Source organism: Vicugna pacos, chromosome 1 (genome assembly GCF_048564905.1).
Source record: "Vicugna pacos chromosome 1, VicPac4, whole genome shotgun sequence".
Classification (NCBI taxonomy): domain Eukaryota; kingdom Metazoa; phylum Chordata; class Mammalia; order Artiodactyla; family Camelidae; genus Vicugna; species Vicugna pacos.
The window spans coordinates 27,063,920-27,072,405 of NC_132987.1; the positions used below are offsets into that span (position 1 = coordinate 27,063,920).

General features: G+C 37.7%; 1 long non-coding RNA gene across 1 annotated transcript; it reads right to left on the reverse strand.

Annotated features, from left to right (window-relative positions):
* Window positions 1–3,667: 3,667 nt before the first annotated feature.
* On the reverse strand, window positions 3,668–6,952 carry LOC140695630 (uncharacterized). The gene is made up of 3 exons (XR_012071333.1): window positions 6,642–6,952; window positions 6,128–6,220; window positions 3,668–5,137 (listed from the first exon to the last, which is right to left on the reverse strand). It is a non-coding gene; the product is annotated as an uncharacterized lncRNA (long non-coding RNA).
* Window positions 6,953–8,486: the final 1,534 nt, after the last annotated feature.

The window sequence follows — 8,486 nt, forward strand, 5'->3', positions numbered from 1 at the left end:
AATTAATGTTATAATTTAAGAACTGGATGCTATAAAAAAGGAATGACCCAAGAATAAAAAAGAAGTTCTTAGAAATTAAAAATATTTACACAGAAATTTTAATGAACAGATTGAAAGATAAAATCAAAGAAATCCCCAAGAAAGTAGAAAATACAGGGAGACTGAAAATGTGAGAGACCAAATTGTAAAATACAATCCAAGAGGCTAATGCCCAAGGAATACAAACAAGCTCCAGAGAGAATGAACAAGATGAAAGGAGAATATAAACAAAGAAATAATAAAAACATAATTTCTCAGCTGAAAACCATGAGCCTCTAGACTGAAGAAAGAAGGAAGCAAAAATACTGCAATGCCAGACACAGTGAATGAAAAAGGACCCACACTCAGTCACAGAATGGTAAAGTTTCACAATATAAAAGATTTTTTTTAATCCAAATACTTCTCAGAGAGAAAAGAAGAAATGGTCTTTTTGAAAAATCAAATTGGCATCAAACTTCTCTTTAGCAGTACTGGATGCTATAAGACAATGGAACACTGCCTTCAAAGTTCTGAGAGAAAATTTGAGAGTAGAATAAAGATACTCTAAGTCATGGGAGACTTAGTAAGTTTACCTCCCACATCTCCTTTCTATGGAAGTGTTTTAAGGGTGTGTTCCAGAAAAGTAAGAGGGTAAACCAAAAAATGGGAAGTTCAAGAAATAATTAAGCCAATCAAGAGGAAAATGTCACCTAGGGTGACAGCTTTTCACCAAATCTAGAGCACAGGGTCCAGTTTGGAGCTGGTGGAAGGAGATCTTCAACAGGTAGGTATCTGGGAAGAGAATGTATATGAGCAGAAAGAATTTGCAGATTTAATTCTATGTTTAAGAAGTTGAATATCAAGTTGTGAAAAACTCAGCAATGCAGGAAATGGGGAAGGGAGGAGGAGACAATTAGAATTCCAAGAAACACACAAGGCTATGTAAAAACGATGCGTAATCATAGTATATTACGTGGCTGAGCTGTGAGCAGTCTTTACGTAGTCATGATGTTGTAAACACTGTTGATCAATTTTAGCTCCTGGAATCAACCCATAGGCAGGCAAAAGGAAGGCTTGGATCTGGCTGCAGAACAAGATCCATGTTTTCTTTCTTAAAATCATAAGTTAAAAATTAAGCATTTGATTGTGATAAGAAGGAGTACAGAGATGTAGGAAAGGGTAAGGACATTCATATGTCCATCTCACAAAGAGTCAAGAGATACTGTCAATGGTTGGTGGAATTAAAAATGAGGATGTGAATATATAAAACTGTATTTTACATAGCTTTACAAAAGCAACTAATAGAATCTAAAAACAGTGGCATAATCTTACTGAAGTGGAAGAAAGGAAGGCCAGGTTTGGAAGATGTAAAATTAGTGAGCTAAATCCATAGCCACCATCAGAGAAATCAACAGATTGTTAAATGAAGAAATAGAAAAATAATAGTAATGTAGAGAAAGGTTTATAACAGATAGAAGCAAAATGTATGACAACCATAGCATAAAGGCCAGGAAGGAGCAAATGGAGTTATCCTGGAGGCTCTTACACTACACATAAAGTGGTGTAGCATCACTTAAAGGAATATTACTATATGTTAAAGAAATATACAGTACTGTTTCCAGTCAAATGGAGTAAAAGGTGTCAGATTTACTATCCTGCTGAAACAACTGAAACAGACAAAATATATGAAATGATGGCACTCAAGACGATAGACATTAGGCAATAAAGGACAATGATCACTGAAAGATAGAAGAGGGAAGAAAATATGTGTTCATACAAGCAGTGTGCACAAATGTTCACAGCAATTTTATCTGTAACAGCCCCTAATTTCCATCAAAAGATGAATGGATAAACAAATTATGCTACATTCATACAATGGAATGTACAACTTAGCAATAAAATAGAATGAGCCACAGATACACACAACTACATGGGTGAATCTCAAATTAATTATGCTGAGTGAAAGAAGCCAGAAAAAAACTTGTCTATACTGTATGATTCATTTATCTAAAATTATAGAAAAAGGAAACATCTGTAGTGACAGAAGCAGATCAGGGACTGCAGAGAGAAGGAAAGGGGTGATTTTAAAGGGTCATGAGGAAACTTTCAGGGGCGATGGATATGTTCACTATCTTATTGTGGTGATAGTTTCATGATGTATACAAATATCAAAACTTTTCAAATTGTTCACTTTAAATGTAAGCATAATACTACATGAGAAACAAAAATTTTAAACTATATTAAGAACTGACTGTAAAATATGCTGAGCAAAAGTAAACCCGAATAACAATATATACATAACAATTAAAAATAATTTCCATTTAGTTGATTTTTTTAAATATTTTTCTGTTCATTTTACACAGGAGAAAAATTTCCCTTTTTTCTATATTTTTGGGGGTTACTTTGGGGTTTTGTGTCTTTTTGTTTAGATACTCAGTATTAGGAATTAAAAGGACTTTGAGAGAAAAAATAAACAATAATAAATAAATATATTACATACATTTGCCTATATACTCATACATAAAATAAATAATAAAACTAAATGAATATGGCATAAACATATTATTTTAGAGATATGGAGATAACTGCCAAAAGAGTTAAAAAGAGAAACTGTTCAAAGTTGTTCCCATGTGAGGAAATGAGAGGAAGGGCTTGATCAAGGGAAGGGGACAGGGAACTGTGTCTCTTAATATAAGCCCTTCTGGATTAGTTCATTTCTAACAATGGACCTGGATGCCAATTCAGATGCTCAGAGAGGCAGATGCTAAGATGGGCTTTGATATTCCAAAGATTTATTGCAGGAAAGCCTGCAAAGGGGAGAGGGAGGAGAAACAGATAGGAGACCAGTCAGACTGGAACCAGGTCTGCACCTCGGAAGGGAACGCGGGAAGAAAAAATTGGAGAGAAAGAACCTCAGAATCCAGAAATTTCTGAGAAAGACCTGCCAAACTGATGGGGAGTGTCCCAACAAAAGCTACCTGTTCCAGGAATCCTGTGTCAGGCGGGAGGGCCCCGCACGCACACTCTGGTACCTCGGCAGCGTTTAGTCATTGGCTGCGAGCAGCCCGGAGGGATGGGGCTCAGCGTTGAGTGCCACAGCGGCTCCAAAGTTGTAGTAGCTGGACTTGTCACTCTGCTACACACCCACAGGAGGCTTTGATTTGCTTTTTAAATTTCAAAAAGTTTCTTAAGGGAAGAAAAAATTCCTCAACAGGTGAAATGAACAAATATTCAGAGAGCAGAGCAGTCCTTTATAGAGCCAATCACCCACCTGATTGGTACTACGTGTTTTGCGTTCCTTTTTTGTTCAAAGGCGTTCCGTCGAGTAAACAAAATTTGGCTCTTTTTTAATTGAGAGGTCAAGTGGACAACTGGAAAAGCAGACGTTTTCTTCAAAAAGGGTCCATAAGTGAAGGAATACTATTTCTGAGCAGAGAGAGGAGGAGGGCCTCTTGGGAACCTAGGGATTCTGATGAAACCACCGGGAACAACATACAACCATTTGTAACAGGTTGAGCTCACTGGACACCCTCTAACTTCATAACTTTCACAGTCCTGAGTTTCCCAGTGACTCAACAGATAAGACTAATGAATAAAAAATAAGTTACGTTCACAATACAAAGCAATTTTTTAATTGTACAGTTTAAAGTACAGTTGATGTACAATATAAGTTAAGTACAAGGTAACTTTTAAAAACTGTTTAAATGTACATATTTTGCAATTTGGAAACCAAGAGGTATAGCCAACATTTTAGGTTCTGAAATTTGTTCAATTTTTCAGGCCAGCAAGAAAAAGAATATAAAATTTATGAAAAATAAAATGTTCACCATCAGTCAACGCTACCCTTATGGAAGGAAAGTATGTATGTATATTTCAGGGCAGGGGCAGAGGGGACAGAGATCACAGTCTTAGCCAATTGTGATTAAAGTTTCTTACTTTTTCAAGTTTTGTAAAAACATATGACCACGAGATTGCCAGCATCCTTCTCAGGGCCTTGTAAAGGGCTCTGCTGCTCAAGCTTCATGAGCCTCCTGGTAAATCCATGTCTCTCAGCATTCCTCTTAGAAGAGGAAGAGAGAATAAAGGGGTGGAGATTCCCTTGGAAAGTTGGTGAATATAAATATGAGTTGTTGGGGGCTGGGAGTGGCCCTCTACATACACGTTAGTACTGAAAATAAAAAGAATATGCACAGAGGTGACTGCTAGTTGATATAAATCATCTTCCATGTGTCTGGCACCCCAGGGCCCGGCTCCAACCACACAACACTTTCATAAGTCTTCTGCACACTCAGGTCACAGTCACATATCTGATTTCCCTGAGAACTTGTCACTCTGAGCAGGGAGCTGAATAACAAGAATGAACAAGGCATATTACTGGATTTGACTAAGGAAAGTGAATTTGGCTTCCTGAAAACATGGCATATAACACATGGTCACAACTACTTTTTTAAACACTCCGAAAGAAAAACAGAGGAAAGTACACTCAGATGTTAACAATAGTTTTCTTTGAGTGTTAATACTGTGGGTAATTTCTTTGAACTTCCCCTCCACATTTTCTTTAATAAGCATGTATTATCTTTATAATAGAAAACAAACTTCAAAGAGTTTAGGAAAAAATGCATTAACTTTGTGCATATATGCATATACAAGGATATGTATATTAATGCATGCAATGTGCAGGAAGCTAAGGAGATTTAAAACTTCCCGAGATGCCCAGTAAGAATATTTCACATGGCAGATATTACCAGTGTGATATGAGAATCAGAGAATCAATGCATCTCAGGTTTGAAAGGGCCCTTGTATTAGTCATCTATTGCTGCATAACAAGTTACCCCAAAACTTAGCAGCTTAACCCAACAAACATTTATAATTCCACACAGTTTCTATGGGTTAGGAATCTGGGTGTGACTTAGCTGAGTGGTTCTGGCTCAGGGTCTGTCATGAGGTTGCAGTCAAGCTGTCGGCAGGGCCTGCAGCCATCAGGTGGTTTATGCAGGGCTGGAGGATCTGCTTGCAAGCTGGCCCAATCACATGACTGTAGGCAGGAGGCCTCAGTACCTTGCCACATGATGAGTCACAGGGCTGCCTACGTGTCTTCACAACACAACAGCCGGTGCCCCTCAGAGGGAATGGTCAGAGAGAGAGAGAGAAAGAGACTGAGTGGCACGAGCCAGAATGTCTTTCAAAGATCTAGCCCAGGAAAGGACATATCATCACTTCTGCCAGATTCTTTTGCCACACAGACCAATCCTGACACAGTGTGTGAGTGTGTTGCGGGGTGGGGCGGTAACTACACAGGGCATAAGTATCCGGAGGCAGGGATCACTAGGGGCTCTTTGTCCCCACCCCATGGCATCCTTGAGAAACGTTCGATACAAGAAATATTGAGATTGTTAGTCAAAGTGGTTTAAGCCTATCAGGAAAGTAGGTATTTGAATCCTGTTTCATATTCTGACTGATCAGAAATGGCTTTTCTAAAAACTTACTGTATTACTGATGAGTGTAATATGACTTTTTTTTAAATGTTAGTTAATTGGTTTTCACTTCTTGGGAAGTTACAGAAGTTTCCCTCCTCCCTTTAGAGAAGATTGGGTAGGACAAAAAAGAGGTTATTTTTCAAAAAAAATTTTTGGTTATATGGCTGTCAGTTAATATTTTTATAGACCAAAACAAACAAACAAACAAAAACCCTGTGGTGGTTGTTTTCAGACTGGCTAGATCTCTAATCGGTAAAAACTAATTCATTGCCCTCAGCAGGTCAAATCTTTAATACTACCCATGGATTCCAGCACACAGCAAAGGAGGCTCATGAAATCAGCATAGAGACCATATCATTAAAAAAACAACCATTTGACTTGGGATTTTCTTTTCTAATGAATTAATTTATTTAGATGAAAAAGCCTTATGAAAACATAAAAATGAAACCTACTTTTATACATTTCATGAATTGCCTGTGTTTAAAAACAGTACAATCCTGTGAAATGAGAAGTGACTTGATATTAAAGACATAAGGTCATGGAAACATGGGGCAGTGAGTTTCTCCTTCAAAGCTGCTCTTCCCAGTGAGAATGAGAATGAGAATGAGAAGTTGGTCAGTACTTGAAATTACCTCAAGACTCCTTAAGAGCAAGAATTCTGTATTCATCTCCAAATCCCAAATAGCCCATAAAATGCCAGGCACAGAGAGGTCATGAAGGATTTGCTGAATGAACGAGGAAGAGAAAAGCAATAAATGTTTGGGGGAAACGATACAACAGCAAAGCCAGTTCTCACCCTAATTCCCATTCCCCCTTTCGCCCCCTGTGCTCCCAACATCCCACTTCAAAGAGAGTCCCCAGGAGGAGAACTAGCCTTGGCATCGGTAAATCACCAGATTCCCTGACGGCTCCTGACTCATCATTCCACCAAGCCCACTTAATTCCCTGTTCAAACTGACATTTTAAATTCTAGCCCACAATACTGAAGGAAAATGAAACTGCCCAACCATTTTGCCATCTATTTTCAACACCACCCCATAAATTTCTCTGCATTTACTCCTTTCCGCTAGTGTGAGAATTGAACATGGATTCTGGAGCCGAGGGATTCTGTCTCCTGTATTTTTGTCCAGCTGGAAAGCTACTTACCAGGTCTTCATCTTTCAGTAACAGATTCTCTCCCAGGAATCTGCACTCTTGCTGTTAAACTTCCCAGCAAGTTCAAAGGCACTCTCATCTCCCCAAGATCTGCCAGTTAACTTACTGCTGCTGCGTGGTTCTCCCTTTGATAATTTCGCCCTGCCCAGAGTCAGGTTTTTCTCTGTCTCAGGATGAAATAAGGTTTTATCAAGCTGTCAAAGCCTTGGATTTTGGCATTGTTTTCAAAAGGGTGTTAAAATGTTCCCAAAGGATGAACCCTCTTGAACTAAGGAATCACTGAGGGGAAAGGAATGCAAGCAGGTCTGACGGGCTCTGCAGCTTTCCCCTGAATTATTGCACATTGCTTTACAGGGCCTAAGTGTTCTTTCCGGTAAGTCCAGCAAAGATGAGACGCTCTCTGTGGATTGAGGGTTTCACCACGTGCGACTGGGTCATGCTTATCAAAACTCAGGTGTGCTCGTCACTGAGTCAGTAGCCTCATTATTCATTATTCACTTGTCTTCAAAATGTTTATCCCAGCACGTACTGTACCGTTCTAGTATTTTTTTTCTTTTTAGGGCTGAGATTTTATCAGGCATCATTACAGTTTCTGATGGGCTATTCAGTGTCTAAAATATGTATTTTTTAGAAGTTTGAGCTCTACATCTGCAAGTACAAAGTTATCCAGGATAAATCAGACCCACTAGAAAAATAAGGATTATGGTTGGTCTTTTTGTTATTGTTGTTGTTAGAAAAGTAATTTCCCAAATTACAGTAAGAACCCAAATATAACAAATTATTCTAGGCTATTCTTTTGCTATCTTTCTTTTTAGACTTTTTTTTTTAAATGTAACATTTCAAATTCTTTTTTTTTTTTTCATTTAACCTGTTATCCCAAGTGTTTTGACCCTATTTTGTTAGAGTTGGCTTCATTCATAACCATAGCTTTTAGAGGTGGCTTTTGACAAGGAATGGTTTTAGTGAAAAACACTAGGCTAGGAATCACAAAAACAGAGAGGAAAGAAATCCTGGTCATCATACATTTTCATTACATTACTTTTCATCATCAAATTATTTTTCATATGTACTTCAGAGTATTACTGTTCTAAGCAATACTCAACAGTACATTGTGTACATTTGAGGGGAAATCCTGAACTTATTTTAGATTTATTTATTCAATCAGGTATCAATGACACCTGAAAAAAGATGGGAGGATATCAAATATAAAAGAAACAAACATAAAGCACTGATCCTTTCATCTTTGCTTAAAAATTGAAGAATCCAGCGACATCAAGGAAGGTGAACTTCCAGAATTCTGAGCTCTATAGGAAACTAGTTCATTGGAATGTGTTCCTTAAGGTGTAAAACTGTTTTGCCGGTCCCAATACAGAGTGAGAAGATTTTTTTTTGAAGTATAGTTGATTTACAATATTATGTAAGTTTCAGGTATGCAATATAGTGATTCACGTTTTTTAAAGGTTATACTTCATTTATAGTTGTAAAATATTGGCTATATTCCCTGTGCTGTACAATATATCCTTGTAACTTACTCATTTTATACAGTTGCCTGTTAATCCTCTACTCTATCCTGTCCCTTTTCCCTCCCTTTTTCCCCAACTGGTAACCATTAGTTTGTTCTCTATAAGTCTATAAGTCTGTTTCTTTTTTGTTATATTCACAAGCTTATTTTTTAGATTCCACATATAAGTGGTATCATACAGTATTTGTCTTTCTCTGTCTGATTTATTTCACTAAGCATAATACCCTCCAATTCCATCCATGCTGTTGCAAATGGCAAAATTTTATTCTTTTTTTATGGCTGCGTAGTGTTATTACGTGTGTGTGTGTGTGTGT